Source organism: Sapajus apella, unplaced genomic scaffold (assembly GCF_009761245.1).
Source record: "Sapajus apella isolate SASKATOON/1434 unplaced genomic scaffold, GSC_monkey_1.0 scaffold62, whole genome shotgun sequence".
In the NCBI taxonomy this organism is placed as follows: domain Eukaryota; kingdom Metazoa; phylum Chordata; class Mammalia; order Primates; family Cebidae; genus Sapajus; species Sapajus apella.
Genome location: NW_022437002.1, coordinates 19,884,757 through 19,902,472, shown reverse-complemented (window position 1 = coordinate 19,902,472; position 17,716 = coordinate 19,884,757). Strand labels below are relative to the sequence as shown.

Sequence of the window (17,716 nt, the reverse complement as noted above, 5' to 3'; positions counted from 1 at the left end):
TTAGGCCCTGTACTGACCTTTAAAAGGACTTAATAGGCCTCTTTGTAAACAGTGGCAGACAGTTCTTCAAGTGACATGTATGGCTTCACATGGCTGTGATGTGGAGTGCAGCTGGGGCTTTTTGTTTGTTTGGGTTATTTCCCCCTTTATAAACAGTGACGAGTGTCTGCCACAAAATACTCTTCTTGATGGGATAGAGAGGGGATAGAGAGGGGAGAGTGGGAGAGTCTTCCTTTCTTGCTCTATTCTCCATGGTTCTGGGATAGCCTTAGCTCTCCAAACCCTTCGAGTACCCTTGCTCTTCATGATCTGAAATCCTTGTACCAAAGAAGTGAGAGGGACTCAACAGAGACTCAAAACAACCCCACGTCACATGGTGTCAGGAAAGAAGAGCTAGCCCTATTTCCCCATGTGCTGAAGTGGGAAGAGCGGTGTGCTGTCACATTTAGGTACTAGCACCTTGTCAGAGACTTTACAGAAACAGACTCCCCTAGAGTCCACTGGGTTTGGGGTTGGGGCTGGGGGTGGGCTGGGGCCGGGGTCAGCAGGGCAGCCATTCTCAGGACAAGGGGAGGGAAGGGGCAGTAAGATATTGCCAAAGTGAGTCAAGGGGCATCTGGCTTGCCCTCCCTCTGCCTGGACTTCATCCACAGGAGTGCACTAGACTCTCTGGTCCCAAGAAGATTTTTTTTTTCAGGGAAGGGGATGCTTAATTGCAAGTCCAGATCTTTAACTTTGTCCTGGACCTTGCCAGACACCCTGTCACTTTGGAACGCAGAGATGTAGCCCCAACTTTGCAGAAAAGTCAGACTTGTACTCTTGTTAAAACTCCCGCCCCCGTTCCCCAATCTGATGGAGTATTCTCTCTTTCCTAGAGGCTTCAGGTTGAAACCGCAACCTGGTGTTGATGCTTGAGTTGAACCTATTTGATCAAGTCCTGGAAGAAAAATCAAAGGCTATTGAGGAAGAATCATGTGCAATGCTTAATGCCCCTTAGTACATCTCTAAACAAAAAGACTTATTCTTTGAAGATGGAGTCAGATGGCTCAGTGCCCTGAATGGAGGGGAAAAGGCTGTAATAAGTTAGGTAAAATCCTGGGATGAGAAGAAATCGTGTCTGCCTGGGGTGGGGAGTGGGGGCAGCATCCTTCCTGGGCAGGGCTTCCAAGGGGGCTCTCACTTATGCAGTGCCTGACGGTGCATTCCTTCCCCTCTCTGGGCTGTCACTGCTTCCTTTGCAACAAGAGAGAAACTGGATGAAGTAACTGAGTCCAGCCTGGACCCCAGAGCTTCCTAGCCGTGGAGGAACACAGTAATACTGTGTTACTGTCATACCCTAGTTGAAATCCCAAGGCTGTTTAGCATTGAAAACAAACAAATCGTTAGAGGTAAAACTCTAAAGATGACTAAAATTTCAAGTTTCTACCCCCCAAAATATATCAATATCCATGGCTCAAGCTCTGTCATCTTTTTCCTGATTAGAAGCCGGGACTGGCATTTTGACACAATCATTTGGGACAGGGATGTGGTTTGGTTAATAGGGAAAATATTTCAAAACATGACGCTGAGTAGACTAAGGGTGGGCAGGTCTTTTCTCAGTACAAAGTTTGGAAACGATGTTTACAATGTTTCAGAATAGTTATTGAAGACTGTGCCCCTTCCTCAGCAAGTCTATGGGTGATCTTTGTGGACCCTTTCCTAAAACTTTGTGGACTCTTCACTAAAACTACAGGTTGGACAAGGTTTTGAGTTTGGAACCTGCTAAGCCCGCTCATGGGAAGCTTCAAGGGACCTCCTTCGCCTCACTCAGGTAGTGATTTCTGTATGTAATGTGACCATAACGCTCCCTTTTCATCTCCGTTAATTTCCAAATTGGCTCGTTAAATCTATACATTCCAGCAACTCGGTCCAACATTCCAGGGAACCTTTCCATGGACAATCAGAGCAGGAGTTCTTTCGCCAGGGTTTGTTTAAGCAGAGGGAATGTGGGGTGGGGGGTGGGAAACAAAACTCCAGAACAAATTATCTTTATTTCTGCAAAGGGGACCTCAGATGGTAGCCTCACAGTGACCATGGCCTGTGTATTTCCTTTGCTTCATGAAGTGTCTCAGTCTGGCCTTTGGGCCTGGCCCAAGTTCACTTGCTCACATGTTTGTCAAGCTCCTACTGCAGACTAGACATTGTTAACTCCGCCAGAGTCAGTCAGCTCTGGGGTGTTCTTTTTCTGTTTCCTTTCTGTGTTGTTGTTGTTATTGGGACACAAACATGTAAGTGTGTTTGAAACTTCATAGGACAGTTGCCAGGGGAGGTGTCAGTCTTGCTGCCAGATGGGTACATAATGTACCACACATGCAAGCAAGGCACTGGGGAATTTTAGCTGGAATTAACAATCGCACGAGAACTGGAAGCAAATAAATAAATAACCCAAATGTTCAAAGGCCATTTATCAGCTCAGTTTATCTCCACTACTGACTGCTAGCTTTTTTCCTGACTTACCTTTTCCATTCCTCTGACCTTTAAAATTCTTCCCACATTTGGGATTAATCGAACTTACTCTCATGTTTCTTTATGCCCTGGCTTAACGTAAGGGCCTGCTCTTTTTCTCAGAAGTGCCTCGGTTTCTAAGAGGCAGCTCCAGGCAGTGGGAAAATGCTCTGACCTGAGAGTCGAGAAGGATGGGGTCTGATGCCTCGCTGGTCTCTGTGTTCACCACCCGTAACCTGGGGATGGGGCTGGCAGAGCACTTCCAAGCCTTGTCCAGATGTCACCTGCCTCTGTCACTATATTCAACATGCACGTCTTAAATATCCAGTGCATGCATATTGCGAGACACCTATTTGTGAGATGGTCCCTGCTTCCAGAAACCTGTTACATTAATCTCTCTTTGGGATACAGTCCATCAGATAAATGCATGTGTGTATTTAAATCAGTCTATGCTCACTGCCCTGGCACAGACATAGTCCTTCTGCATCTAATGGCATCCTGTATACAATTCATATTTAGTGAATGAATGAACGGATGGCTGGATGGATACCAAAATTATAGAGCTTCAATTCCAACTCAGAGGGAAGGCTTATTGTGTTTCATGGCGGGCAGCAGGCCCACCTGTGTGGTATCTTTGTGTGACATGGGAGTAGATACCGCTTTCTGTGAGTGGAAGCAGCCCCATGCTTGATGCATGGCGTGTCATCACCAGGAGCCTTTGGGCTGGAGTCAGAATGCACCAGTGTGCAGGGTGACCCCATTGGGTGGGATGGGATACGGGGAGAAACAGAGAGATAAAGAGCATACGCTCTGCAGCTGAATTACTTGGGTTTGTGTGCTAGCTTCACCACTTTGTATCAGTTCCTCAGTCTCCTCATCTATAAAATAGAGGAATCATAGTATCTACTTCAAAGGGTTGCTATGAAGCCTAAATGAATCAATCCTATGTAAGTGTCTAGAGCAGTGCCTGGCACATGGTAAGGACTAATTAAGTGTTAGCTCTTTTTCATGCTAGCATTATTATTAAGGGCAAAGGGGGCAAGTGTCAGGATGTGAGAGACAGAGCAAACTGTAGGACACCTCAGTTTATAGATGGGTGAAGGGGTGAGAGGAAGAGGAGCTGCAATAGGAAATATCTTGTGTGGAGGGCCGCGGTGAATGAGTTGGGTTTCTGAAGCTGTAGTTCTCTATAGTCTCAGGTCTTATATGGTGGGTGGGTTTCTATGGTGGTAGAAGCAGGAGGTCATAGGCAAAATTAGGTGGTCAGTAGCTTCCTCCTTGTTCTGGTTCTGAGCAACAAATGCCTCTGACCACCTCCCACCCCCATATACTCTTACTGAAAGGCAAGGAGGTTAGCAAACTGCACCCAGGAAACTGGCAAGATCAGGCAGGGCAGTCAGGAGCCAACTAGGTAGGCCAGGGTACAGAGATTCATCTACATGCCTAGCAGGGAGACTGAGGCAGCAGCCTAGGAAGTACAGGTTATCTAGAGTTCCTTACAGGTATAACTGAAGTTTATGGCAGCCAGACTATCTTGTCTCTCCTGGGATTGCTGAGCAGTAGACTCCTGGCCTGTCAGGCTTGGCCCAATGACCATGTGAGCACAGTCAGCAGTGACCTGTAGCCTGAAGAGGAGGGATCCTGGAGACTGAGGCCAATGAATTGGGGTGGGAGGGTTCATGAGGCCCTTAGAGTTGAAATGAGGCCAAGAAGGAGGGTTAGGGCTTGGATCACCAGAGCTGAGGTATTCCAGGCAGAGGAAGGGAATCAAGGGGAGATTCAGGTGGGCTTGGGCATGATGAAATTCAGAAATGTGAGTAAATTTATGTGCTTTGAACAAAGTGACGGCCGGTGCATATAGGGGAGAAGCCTGGAATCAGAGTAAGGAGATAAGGCCAGGATGGGGAGCTTTGAAGGCCGAGCTGGTGGTGAAGAGCCACTGGCCTTTCTTTGAGCAGACAGTTATGGTCAGAGTTGAACATTAGTATAATGGATCAGATGGTGACATGGAGTTTGTACTATTCTCCATGTCTGTACTACAGTCAACTGGATCAGTAACAGAAAGGCAGGATTTGGGAGAGGTGGTGGAAGGAGAAAGGGATTAGGGAAGGAGGTGACTAGAAGCAGTTGGAGCAGGTTCTTAATGTAATAGTTGTAATTATAGTCTGGAAAATGAAAAGGCTTAGACGAAGGTAGTAGGAACAGTGAGGAAAAGAGAGATGGGAGAAGTGTCATGAAGGAAAAAGCCCTAGAGCTTAGGGGGCGAGCTACAGAAGACATGTGGGTGGGGAGGGCAGCCTGTTTGGGAGGAGAGGCCAGCTGCAGGTCGAAAGGAATTCCACTTCCATCCCACAGGACTCAAGGTGAACACGAAGGACCTGACTGCACAGGCTGTCAGGTGGTTGGGCCCCAGGGAGTGGGGTCTGGGCTGGTGGTGAAGATGTGTGAGGCCTGTGGGCAGAGCCGAAGCCGCAGGCTTGGAAGGGTGCAGCACAGAGAGAAAGAGAAGAGACCAGTGACAGAAGCTGGGACCACAGCCATCCTTGGGGCTAAAAGAGCAGGGAGAGAAGATGTAGCAGCCTCAGGAGGCAGGGGTCACAGTGGCCAGAGGTGAGGAAGCAAAAGGAGAGTGCACCTTCCTGCTATGCCAGCCCCTGAGAGCTTCTGCAACTTCGCCCAGGCTAGCGCCTCTCTGGAATTCATCCCCCGCAACACACAGGCACATGCACACACACACACACGTCGACATGCACCACAGCTCACGACCTTATTCAAATGACAGCTCAAATGTTACCTCTCCTTGAAAACTCTCAGCACTTCGCAGCCCCAAGCACCATTTCAGTTCTTCCCTCCTCTGTAAGCCCATGGCTCCTCCCTCTCCGTAGTACCTGTCAGACTCTACTGCAGTCACCTGCTTTATTCAGGGTCTCCCCACCAGACTGTGAACTTTTCGGGTCTGATTTTTTCCTGTGGTGCCGCAGCCCTAGCTACTACTTGGTACCGTAGTGACTCCGAATGGATGTCAGCCCACTGAGAAAGTTTCCAGGCAAAAGGAGGGGAATGGGATAAATGGAGACCTTGAAAAGCCTCTGGGTGTTCAGCTACGGCCTTTGAGACTGCAGTCAGGGTGGAAGGTGGTAGGGGAGGAAGCGGGATTTGGGAAACATATCCCACACTTCCAGCTGCCAGGAATAACTCGTCTCCCAGGTGCCAGGCACCGCCTCACCACCTCGCCCATGATCGAATCTGTAGTGACCCTCACCAGCCTTTCCTTGTTACTTACATCTCTTGTCTTTAGAATCCTTTGAAGCTGTGACTTAAACTTCTCCCATAACTGGGTACATAGTAGGCCCTCGAGAAATGCTAATCTGAATGAAATGTTATACATTCGTAAAATGAGAACTGTCAAAAAAAGAGAAACTCACTCAGAGGCAGAAGGGCACTCACATTGTCTGATTTTCTGAAGTCGTGTGAATGGCGATGAGGGAGGCTGAGCCACTCACTGGAAAAAGCACTGGAGCGCTGGAGTGGGAGCCACTGGGTGGATTCAGCCCCCACGCAGCCACCAACTTCCAGGCTAGGTAAAGGAATAAAAAACTCATATTTCCTGAGTGTCTTCTGAAGCTAGGCATAAAGGTCAGAACTCATTTCATTAACCCATATAGCAACCTTGGGATAATGGCTCATGTGCTGATTCATTATCTTAATTTTATTTAAAAACACAGGGAGACTCAAAGAGGTGAAGTGACTAGCTCAAGGTCCCAGAGCAGGCAAGTTACAGGTGACCTGATTGAATGTCTTTTGCATATCACTAGGACCAATTCTGTCTTAAGTCCAGAGCCATGTTGGACATCTGATGCCTGGCCATCCCCACTGCTCCAGAGGCCTCTGTAGGTAGGAGGGGTTTCCTTTAGTCTAAGAAATGGTAGGACTGAGCTTTTAAGAAGGTATAGGGTGGGGAGCTGTGTCCAGCTGAGCCCTGTGATTTTAAGAGCAAAGAACCGTGTGACTGGAACCCACAGTATTTAGGGTCAAACTCTGTCTTGGATGCCTGGAAATATCTGACACGATGTCATGAAAGGCTGTGAAAGTGTGTCTCTCAAAGCCCCAAGGAAGAAATTAGGCTTTTGCACATTTGTATGTGTTCCATTTCTGCTGCCCTGATTTCTCTCAGAAAGCCACTGGTTCTTTCTCAAACTTGCTCCGGGCCCCTCTGTGCGTCATCTGCACTGGGACAAGTGCAGTATCTGCATGCCTGGAGCTCTTGCCCCATTTTTCTGGGCTGGTTGGGGTGGGCAGTCCTCTGTGGCATTTTTTAATTACTGTATGCACTGTCGGGAGCTAAGAAAATTAAAACAAAGCAAATACTCCCCCAAGCAAATGTTCCCTAATGGTAGCAGGGGACTGCTGAGTTGCCCCATGGATTGAACCGGAACCTGGGGCCAGAGATGCCAGCCAGGCAGAGTCCCTCTTCTGTCCCGACAGAGTACATGTATTGATCGACTTACAACCTATGCAACTTATGATCATTCGACTTTACTTACGACCACAATCGCTAGCCACGACTGCTCCGCTGTAGATTTTTGGAAACACTACAACATTTTGATGTGTATCAAGAATATCGCTACCGCCTGGGAGGCTGTGACGACAAAGTGCATGAATGGCATCTGGAAAAATTGTGTTAAGCGCTATGTTAATGATTTTGACAGATTTGACAGTGAACATGAACTTGAAACAATTCGGGAAAAAATAGTAAAACTCGCTAAAGACCTTTCTTTGGAGTGTGAAATGGAAGATGTCGAAGTGTTGCTAGACAAAGAATCGGGAGAACTTACAAATGAAGAGCTAATCGAACTGGAAGAAGAAAGAGTGGCAGAAGAAGAAAGAAGAGAAACAGAGAAAGAAGAGGAGGAGCCAGAAAGAAAGTTCACCACTAAGGGATTGTCAGACGGTTTATCTTTACTGAATAAACTTCTTATACATTTTGAAGCAATGGACCCAAACATCGAACGATTTGCAAGGATTGAACAGATGGCGCACGATGTGTTTCGTCTGTATCGTGAAATTTATGAAGAAAAAAAGAAACATACAATGCAGACAAAGCTCACCATGTTTATGAAAAAACCAACTCCGGTAACCCCAACTGCTGCCTCAGATGACAACATCAACGATCCGCAGCCAAGCACCAGCGGCCAATAAAAGGTTTCGTACATGTTTATATATTTTGATATGTTTTGCAATTGGGAAAATGTTTCCTATGGCATTTTTTACATGTGTATTTTGTATTTTTGTATGACCTGTATTTTGTAATTTTGTATGTTTTGCAAATATTAAACCAGTTGTACTGGTAATGCAGTGTTTTACTTAAACCTGACGAATGTAAAAATAAGAAACAAAATGGTGTAGAGATGATACAAATGGCATAAAATGAACAAAGAAAATTATGATATATAACAATAATAAAAGAAAATTATGATAAAATATGACTTAAAGTTTTTTTTTTTTTTTTTTTGGAGACGGCGTTTCGCTCTTGTTACCCAGGCTGGAGTGCAATGGCGCGATCTCGGCTCACCGCAACCTCCGCCTCCTGGGTTCAGGCAATTCTCCTGCCTCAGCCTCCTGAGTAGCTGGGATTACAGGCACGCGCCACCATGCCCAGCTAATGTTTTGTAGTTTTAGTAGAGACGGGGTTTCACCATGTTGACCAGGATGGTCTCAATCTCTTGACCTCGTGATCCACCCGCCTCGGCCTCCCAAAGTGCTGGGATTACAGGCGTGAGCCACCGCGCCTGGCCTGACTTAAAGATTTTTATAACATCATTTCACAGTACTGTACATATAGGCTACTCAACTTACGACCAAATCGTGTTACGACCGGTCTGTCGGAACCAGTCGTGGTCGTAAGTCGAGCACTAGCTGTATGGTTGTCCTAAAAGACAGGGCAAGAGGAGGCCCACACCTTCCTCATGAGAGCTGATAGTCAAGAGGACCCAGAAGAGAAAGAGACTGGACCTGCCCTTGTGAAGGCCTCGGTGTCCTCCAGGAGACAGGTCATGTGGGAGAGCAGTTCTGTAAGAGTGAGGGGAATTCATTTTGCTCATTTGGTGTTCAGCAAATACTGAATAAGTGAAGGAAGGGCTGGGTCACAGGAGCTCTGCGTGACCCTTCTCTCTGCACAGCATATTCCGCCCTTGAGAGACGCGCATTCTAGTGGGAGAGATAGACAGACACATGTGAGACCAGGAGTGGGTGACAGGTGCTGAGACAGAGGGGGGGTGTGCTCAAGGCCCTCAAATGTTGGGGAAGAAGTCCTGGAGAAGGAGGAACTGCCACAGGAAGAGGAGAAAGGGTGTCTTAGATACAGGGAACAGCAGTCAGCAGATGGGACTGGAGGTCTGAAGCAGCCTGCCATTCTTCTGTTTGTGGCCATTGTGGGCTTGGCTGCCCTCTGCGCCCTATCTAAAGGCCACCAGATGTCTGCCCAGGGTCTTAGTGGAGCTCAGCTGTCAGGATGGGCAGCAGAGGCTGTGTGAATTGCTAGATGAGCAGAGGAAATGGGGAGTAAGGGAGGATTCCTGGAGGATGTACCTGGGGCCTCAATGAAGAAGCAGGTTTGAACAGGTAGGAAGGAAAGCAGGATAGGAGCTCAACAGGAGCAAAGAACCAGAGGCGGGATGGGAACATGACATGGAGGCAGCCTCAGGCTGTCGGTGCCCTGCAGTGTGGCAGGTGGCGTAATGCCCGGCTCCTTCAGTTAAGGCTGTAGCTTACTTCCCCCAACTGCAGTGAAGCCACGGAGGAAGCTTTGGGTCAGAAGAAGGCTTCTGCAATAGAAGTGGCTGCTCCCTCCTCAGGGCACTGAGGGTGCTGAGAGATGCATGAGTCGGAACTCTCAGCTCCCATGGGATCAGGCAATGCCTTTGACGGTTCTATGCCTCGGTTTGACCATCTAGAAAAAAAGACACTGGAGGGGACCTCTGGCATTTTTTGATTACCTCACTTTGTGACATTGAGCAAGGCATGTCCCTTTTGGGACTTGTTGCCTAGTATATAAAGTGGGGAGAAACATGGGCCGCTGCTGTCCCCTCACTGAGAATTTGAGAGGACTGTACAGATGGTCTCTCCAGACCAAGGTCCCTGGACGAAGGTGAGGGGTCAGAGGATGCCAGGCTACCAGGGACTGCTCAGTGTGCTTCCCTGCAGCCAGGCCCCGTCTTCTCCTTTGCTGCCCCACCCTCCCTACCTTGGGTATGAGATGGCACAGCCAGCTGTGCCCCACATCTGGAGGGACTTCCTTGGGCTGCAGCAGCCTGGCCTGGAGCCTGCCCCTCTGCAAACTCACCCGCACGCCGGGCAGCAGGAGTGCAGGCGGGCCCACCTGGCAAAGGAGCTCCCTGGCCCTGGGAGGATGGCATCCAGTCTGCTCCAGGCCCAGGGTCCTGGCTCCGGCGCTCTGAGCTCACCAAGGTTTATTTATTTATCATTTGTTTGGGGCGAAATGGGATAGAATCAAATCCAGTGGGCTGTTTAAGCAGCAGTTGGTGGAAAGAAAGCCATGTCTGTTTCTCCCAGAAGAATCCCCCGTATTGTGGCCCTGGCCCCTTGGTTGGGTTTCGGCAGACAATGCCCTCCTTTCTCTGTGTGCCCGATGACTCGCCCCCGCCTGCCCGCCTGCCTGTCTGCCTCTGGTCCAGTAGGCCTGCTGCTGCCCACTTGGCTTGGCTGCTGGGGAGGAAGGGAAAGAAGACGCCTGAGGTCTCAGCCCATCAGTCCAGTCTGGCTTGCCGTGCCCCACAGGACTTCTGGGACCACCATGCCCCTGTGACCTCCGGGTCTCTGTTTGGGACATTTAGTACAGAAAAATGCGTCGAAGACCTACTGTGTCCCAGGCATTGTGCCTGCAGAAATGAAACCTTCTTCCCTACTGGAGCGAGGGCCAAGGATTCAGGTTCCAAGTGAGCCTCAGTGCCTTTGCCACCGTGCCTTTCTCACCACTGCCAGTGAAGTTTCCGTTGCATTTTTGCAGATAAAAAAATAAAGCAGACACCAAGGGGTAGAGCAACTCGCCAACCTCACACAGCAAGGTATTGGTGGCTAAAAATTTGGGGACCCATTTTCCCACCACTCTGGTAGAGGCAAAGATGAGCGCTTCAGCAGAGGCTGAGGGTGACCGAGGCAGCCTCCCTCGGTGAGCTCGGCGTTCCCTGATTGCTTGTCTGCAGCCATCTCCTCACTCCCCTTGTGACTTGGCTGAAACCATTCTTCTCATGCAGAATAGAATCCAGAACCATCCCCTGGCCCCTGTCTCCATCTCTACTTCCTGTCTGCCTCTCCAGCTTCATCATCTCCCTTGGCTTTCCCTGTTCTGTTCTGTTCTCATTCTAACTTTGCTGTTTCATCAGCTCATCAAACTCATTTCTGTCTCAGGTCTTTGTGCTTGAGCTCATCTGCCCAGAGCCTGCTTCTTCTGAAGTGTGCGTGTGGCTGGTCCTGAACAGATAAAGGGTCCATTAGATTTGCATGATCTCCTGCTGCCCATACTCCTGAACGCCTTACCTCTTTTTCCTTTCTTTACACCATTTGTCACTTCCTGAAATCCTGCACTTATTTGCCTATTTCTTATATTTTTGTCTCTCCCACTAGAATATGTGCTCCATGCCTGGCACATCCTAAGAACTTGGTAAACGTGTGTATTTTTTGAAGAATGAATAAATGAATGAATGAAATGTTGTGTCTTGATTTTCTCAGAAAAATGTATTGTTTTCTCTATAAAGTTTCTGGGACCTTGGGGACACAGATCTGAAGAACTATGGCAGACTGGGTGCGGTGGCTCACGCCTGGAATCCCAGCAGTTTGGGAGGCTGAGGTGGGTGGATCACTTGAGATGAGGAGTTCATGACTAGCCTGGCCAACATGGTGAAACCCCATCTCTACTAAAAATACAAAAATTAGCCGGGCATGGTGGTACGCGTCTGTAATCCCAGCTATTTGGTAGGCTGAGGCAGAAGAATTGCTTGAACCCAGGAGGTGGAGATTGCAGTGAGCCGAGATTGCACCCCTGCACTACAGTCTGGGTGACAGAGTGAGACTCTGTCTCAAAAAAAAAAAAAAAAAAGGAAGTACAGTCATAGAGTGGACTGAGGGGAGAGGACAACAAAATTGGGCAGGGAAGTGCCCAGGCCCCACAGGCTTCAGAGTCAAACAGCTTTGGAACCTTGGACAATTTACTTAGCTCTCTGGGCCTCAGTTTCCTTATCTGTAAAATGAGAATAATAATAATCATACCACCCTCAAAAATTGCTTTGAGTTAATATTTTAAAAGTACTTAGAATAGTGTCTGGCCCACGGCATGTTTCATAGTATCATTAATTGCAGTTACTCTTGCTATGTAGGAGCAATTTTACTATTATTAGTAATAGTATTAAAGTTATTATTTGAACTCAGTTCTGACATTTACAATCCATGTGCCCTTATGTTAGTCACATAACCTCCTTGAACCTCAGTTTTCTCACTTAAAAAATATGGTTAATGTCAGTGTATTAGTCTTATAGATTTGTCACGAGGATTTAATTTTTAAAAAAAGCTTGGCAAAGTCATGGGAGCTGGAAATGTAGGGACAGAAAGATGGGGACTCAGAGTGAGAGGGGTGATGAGAGGGCTTGGTGGGAGGGTGGGGCCACCCAGAAGAGATGATTCAGATGCAGAGTAGTGGCGAATATAAGTAACTAAGTGGAAGGGAAACATCTGGAAATTTTGAAGGAGGAATACAGAGATTAAGGAGAGAGAAAGGTCGTCTTATTCTGTCACGTAAGACGGTCTTAGAAACTTATGGAGGGGTAAGAATTTTGTATTCTTCTCAAAAAACCAAGGGCAAAGAAAAGAATTTGGGGTGCAGTCTGGGAGCTGCACTTCCTCTCCCTCATTCTCTTGAAAATGAAATTATGGTCTGGTTTTTTAAACCCAAGGGTTGGAAAGAGGTAGGGAGGTCTAGACATTCGTGGTTTAAATCTGAAGACTGTACTCGACCCACAACTCATCTCCTGTCTCCTGTCTCCGGGGACAAGAAGAGGTAAAAAGTTAACAGCCTGAGATAGGCCTGTTTGCCACCAGGTGCTCTAGACACAGCAGGTTGGCTGGGGTGACAGTTCCGGCCTATTTGGGAAGTTTAGTGTTTGACTAGATCCCTTTTACCCTTTACAAAGCCATTTTGTTTATCAGCATTTAGCTGGTCTGTCTGCTCCCCCTAAAGGACATCCTTGGCAAGCCATCACTCAGGATATGCCTTTAGGATAACAGCACCTTTGCCCCATATGCCCAAGTCCCTCTGACCCCACTATTCCAGAGCCTATTAGCAGTGTTTTATTGTCTTTGACCCCAAGATTTTACAGTCTGTGTCATCAGAATTTCAGATCTTTTGACCTCAAGATTCCAAAGCCCATGGCCCCCAAATTCCAGAATTTTTGTTGCCACAAATTTAAGAGTCCACGTCACCAAAAGTCCCAGAGCCTTTTGGGGCACTTATCTGGCTTCATTCAGATTCACGACACCTGGGCTGCTGTGTTGCTTGCCTTTCTGTCTAAGGAGTACTGGACTAGGAATCAGGTCTAGGCCTGCGGCTTCTGACAAGTTGTGTATGATCATCAGCAAGTGCTTTACCCTCTGAGCCCCAGTTTCCTCACCTATAAAATGCGTATAATAAGTGACCACCCTGTGAGCTGCAGGAGATGATGTGTTGGAAAGCAAGTGCTCTGCAGACATGAGCTCTTCCTGTGTCAGTGCATGTCAGCTCTGCTCAGCATCAGCATCATGACACTGGAAAATCCAGCTGCATGACCTCCTTGTTTTGGCTTTCATTCACTCTATGGGTCGTGTCCATCCTTTGCTGTTTACCAAGATTTTTAACTTAATCGACGCTCCAACTCCTCTAGCCGTGTCTTCTGGCCTTGCTGCTTGCCCTCTTTCCTGTACACTTTCTAGGAGCGCCCAAGTCATAATTAATTCCTCCCTTGCCTTCAGCGTCTCCATTTATGCCTCAGTTGTGGCACTCTGCAAAGCTTCTTTGTATGAGTTATATATTGTATGTGTTAATGATGCAGTTATGCTAATTACCCCCTGCTCCATCACTCCTCGGTGTTTCGTGTCTAACAGCACTCATCAACCTTGGCTGAGGCCCTTGGCCTTTCTGAATCTTAATTTCCTTGGTGTTAATGTGGGGAAAAGTAGCACGAATCTCATAAAGTTGCAGTGATTAACAGTGGCAAGAAATAAAAGATTTAAAATAGTTGGCACTTAGTAGGTGTTCATAAATATTAGTCTCTACTAATGACAAAATAAGGTGGGAAGAACATAAGCTTTGAACCAGGCTTCAAACCACAGCTCTTGCCTTTGAGAGTAATGTGACTTTAGACAGGCTACTTACCTCTTCTAAACCTAAACTTTCTCAGCCTTAAAATCCTTGAAGCTGGCATAACAGGGTTGCAACAAAGGTTTGGTAACCATGTGAGTAAAACGCATGGAAAAGACCAGGTGCTCAATAAAGATTCGGTACCTATTATTATTATTTCTCTTGACCTTCATGTGGAAAAAAAGCTAGTCTTACTTCCCTTTTTCATCACCTTGAGCTGTTGTACATAGCACGACTTAGTCTCTGAAGTAAACTGAATTAGCAAAACTAGTAACACAGATGGAAAAGACTACGAAGAGAAGTGAAACGACAAAATATAAAATTTTGAGAGGGGAGAGGAGGGGATACTTCCTCTCTCACTTCCCGACTTTAAAAGGCCAGCACTACCCTGATCCAAGAACAAGACCCAGGCTTTACAAGAGAACTATAGACCAAGACCCCCTGTGTCATGAAATGGGTGCAAAAACTCTCAATAAAATTATTAGTCAGTCAAATGTAGTGAAACATAAAAAGGGTAATACATTACTACCCAGGAATTATCCTGGGAATACAAGGCTGCTTTAATGTTAAAAAACCAATCCGTGTAATTTCCTAAATCAGCAGGCTAAATAAGAAAAACCCATATAATCATCTCATTAGTTGCAGAAAAAGCCTTCAACAAAATTCAGGATTGTTCATGATAAAAACTCTCAGTATACTAGGACTAGAAAAGGACTTTGTTTATCTGATAAAGAACATTTACAAAAAAACCTGCAAGCAACATGACAGATAATGGTGAAAATAGAATACTTTCCCCTAAATCAGAGACAAAGCAAATTACATATCTGATAAAGAACTTATCTTTAGAATATATAAAGAATGCTCAAACTAAATGAGAAGAAAATAAATACAATCTTTTTAAAATGAGCAAAAGATTTGAACACTTCTCAAAAGAAGATATATGAATGGCAAGTAAGTACCCATAATACAATGCTTAACATTTTTAGTCATTAGAAAAAAAATACAAATTGAAATTACTGTGGGGTACTACAGCACACTTATTCCAGGGGCTACAATTAAAACTGATCATAGCAAGTATTGATGAGATTAAGGAGCTATGACAAATCTCATACATTGCAGCTGGGAATGCAAAATGGTACAACCACTCTGGAAAACAGTTTTGCAGTTTTTATAAAGTTAAACATACACTTACCACAGCCAGAAATCCCACTCGTAGGGATTTAACCAAGTGAAATCAAAACCTCTGTTCACACAAAAACGTTTATAGTGGCTTTATTTGAAACTACCTCAAATTTAAACAACCCAAATATCCCTAAACTGAGGAGTTGATAAAACACACTGTGGTAAATCCAAATGACGAAATACTGCTCGGCAGTAAAAGGGAGAAAACTACTGATGCGGGCCCCACACTGATGAATCTCAAAGGCATGATGCTGAAGGAAAAGAAGTCAGACTCAAAACACTGCACACGATATGATTCACTTAGATGACATTCTGGAAAAGGAAAACCTATAGAGACAGAAAACATCATCGTCAGGGGCTGGGGAGGACAGCAGGTTACTAGATAGGGACACAGGAACTGTTTTATGTATCAATTCGAGTTGTTACATGACTGTACATGTTCATCAAACTCACAGAACTATACACCAAAAAAGGTGCACTTGTTGTATGTAAGTAATTTTTTAATAATGAAAGTAATGAAAGCTCTGAGAGCAGGTTAGTAAGGCTCTAAGGCCTGTAACACAGGCAGAGAGCATGCGAGTGTTTGTTGGACCTGGTAAAATCCTAACCTAAGCCTCTTTCCCTCAGACTAGTTTCAGGGCTACGGCTACATCCACGTCTAATCCAAGATGTACCCGCGGTCTCATCCTCTCCCTGAAACACGGCAACATTGCTTCCCCACCTTCCTGCCCTGTCACCTGTCTCCCCTGCTGCTACTGAGATCTAAAACGGAAATGTACACACAACTCCTTCTTTCACAGGCTCCCCATTTCCTGGGCTATGAAGTCTTAATCAGACCCATGGCTTACACAGCCCTCCAAGATCTGTTCCCCATCCCCCAACCTCCCCAGCCCTTCCTAAACTCCAGAATCACTGAACTACTTGTCCTGCTGCACATGTCAGACTTGTCCCCACATCAGTGCCTTTGGGGGTTCATTTTTTGCTCCAAGAATTCTAGTCCCTGTTTTTCTATCTGATGAGTGTTCTTCTCAATCTTCAAATCTCCTCTGAGATGTTCCCTACTGGGAAGTTCACCCAGGGCAGAGCTGGCTATTTCCTCCTTCGTATTCTGGAATCAGCCTACTTATCACATCTTCTACTGTGGTAGCCATGTTCGTGAGCTGCCTACATCTGCTTTCAGAGAGTCTGCTGCCAGGGAGTACAGAGAATGGGCAGACTTCCAGCTAACAGTCAAGCCTGGCCATTTCTGTCCAAACTCCTCCTGTATGGACACTTTTTGCACTGGAGTTTCATGTTGGGCAGGCTGAGACATGCTCACAGGGGCTTCAGTCTGCAGCACCTCCTACCTGGTCCTTCCTCCTTCCTCCACTTGCTTTCTTCACCATGTCTGGCCTGCACTGCGGTCAGTGTTTTCCTTACATGCTTGTGCTGCTTCTGTCCTTTGCCTTTCGTAAGCATTACTCCCAGTGAATGGCTTGCACCTCTGACTCTGTCTTGACTTCTGTTCCCTGAGGCACTTCCCATGATTATTTCATTTCTTCCCATTGGTCGTTACTTCATTCTCCCCTGGCTCTGAATTCATACGTTTATTTATTCATTCAGCAAGTATTTCTTGAGAGTTCCCAGCAGTCATAGCTCAGTGCCAAGGTTGCCCTCTTTTCATAGGACCTAGCTGGATCCTACTCCTCTGCCATTCCCCCTGCCCCCTTTCTCCACACCCCTGAGAATTTCATGTCCTGTGGCCTCTCCATTCCTGAGCTCATGCATCCTGTGTCCTGGAGAATCATCTTTTATTTTCCAGGAAGCTTCCTCCCTTAAGGCTTTGACAAGCCTCAGGTCTGGAAAGCCTCCCTTGATGGCCCCTGGCCCTGGTCATTGCTCGTGACAGTGCATAGCATATATTAGGTTGCAGAAATGATTAGTTGAGTGTCTGACTGAATCTCATATGACTATTGTCAGCGTTGATTAGAAGACATAATGTGTGTAAAGCAACAACCATGGGGCCTGGCAGGCTATAGGGTGTATGGTAAATGCTCATGGCTGAGTTCCAGTAAATTCTATTTAATGGCATATCTCATCAATTGCAGCTGATGTTTCTTTTCATTGTGTTCTGTGTGTGTGTGTGTTTTCTTTCTGGATGCATCTCATGCATAGTTGGAAGAGGGAGAGACAGTGACATTTTCTACATTGTGTTTTTGTTTTGTTTTGCCTTGCTTTTTTGAGACAGAGGTTGCAAATGTGCATGCCTCTTGGGGTGACAGCACACCAGGCTGGAATCAGGAGACTAAGTTCTAGCATGGGTGGGGGTGTCTCTGCCAGTAGCTGAATGTGTGACTGGACCTCCGTTTCCCCAACTGCATTACGGTCTAGAACCAATGAAATGAACTTGCATTTGTTTTTTGTTTGAGATTATTTGTGCTTTTTCCACCTTCTTTATCCATGAAGGCTGAAAGTGCGCAATACTGACTTGTAATAATGGCAAACAGAAGCTCAATAATCACTTTATAACTTTTATCTGTGGAGGAACAGTGGCATCTTTCACGCACATGTGAAATTTCTTGCCAAAAGTGGGAGGACACTAACGTGGATTGAACACCAGTCGTGTGCCATGTCCTTGAGTGGGGATTGTGTGTGCTTGTCCTCACT

The 17,716-nt window shown here is 46.5% G+C and overlaps 1 protein-coding gene and 1 long non-coding RNA gene across 2 annotated transcripts in view; one reads left to right on the top strand and one right to left on the bottom strand.

Moving 5' to 3' along the window:
* TRABD2B (TraB domain containing 2B) overlaps positions 1–17,716 on the top strand; it is a 224,890-nt gene that overhangs the window by 31,742 nt on the left and 175,432 nt on the right. The window lies entirely within an intron of this gene.
* Positions 1,678–17,508, bottom strand: LOC116529543. Its single transcript, XR_004259533.1, has 3 exons — positions 17,426–17,508; positions 9,614–9,621; positions 1,678–1,693 (listed from the first exon to the last, which is right to left on the bottom strand). It is a non-coding gene; the product is annotated as an uncharacterized LOC116529543 (long non-coding RNA).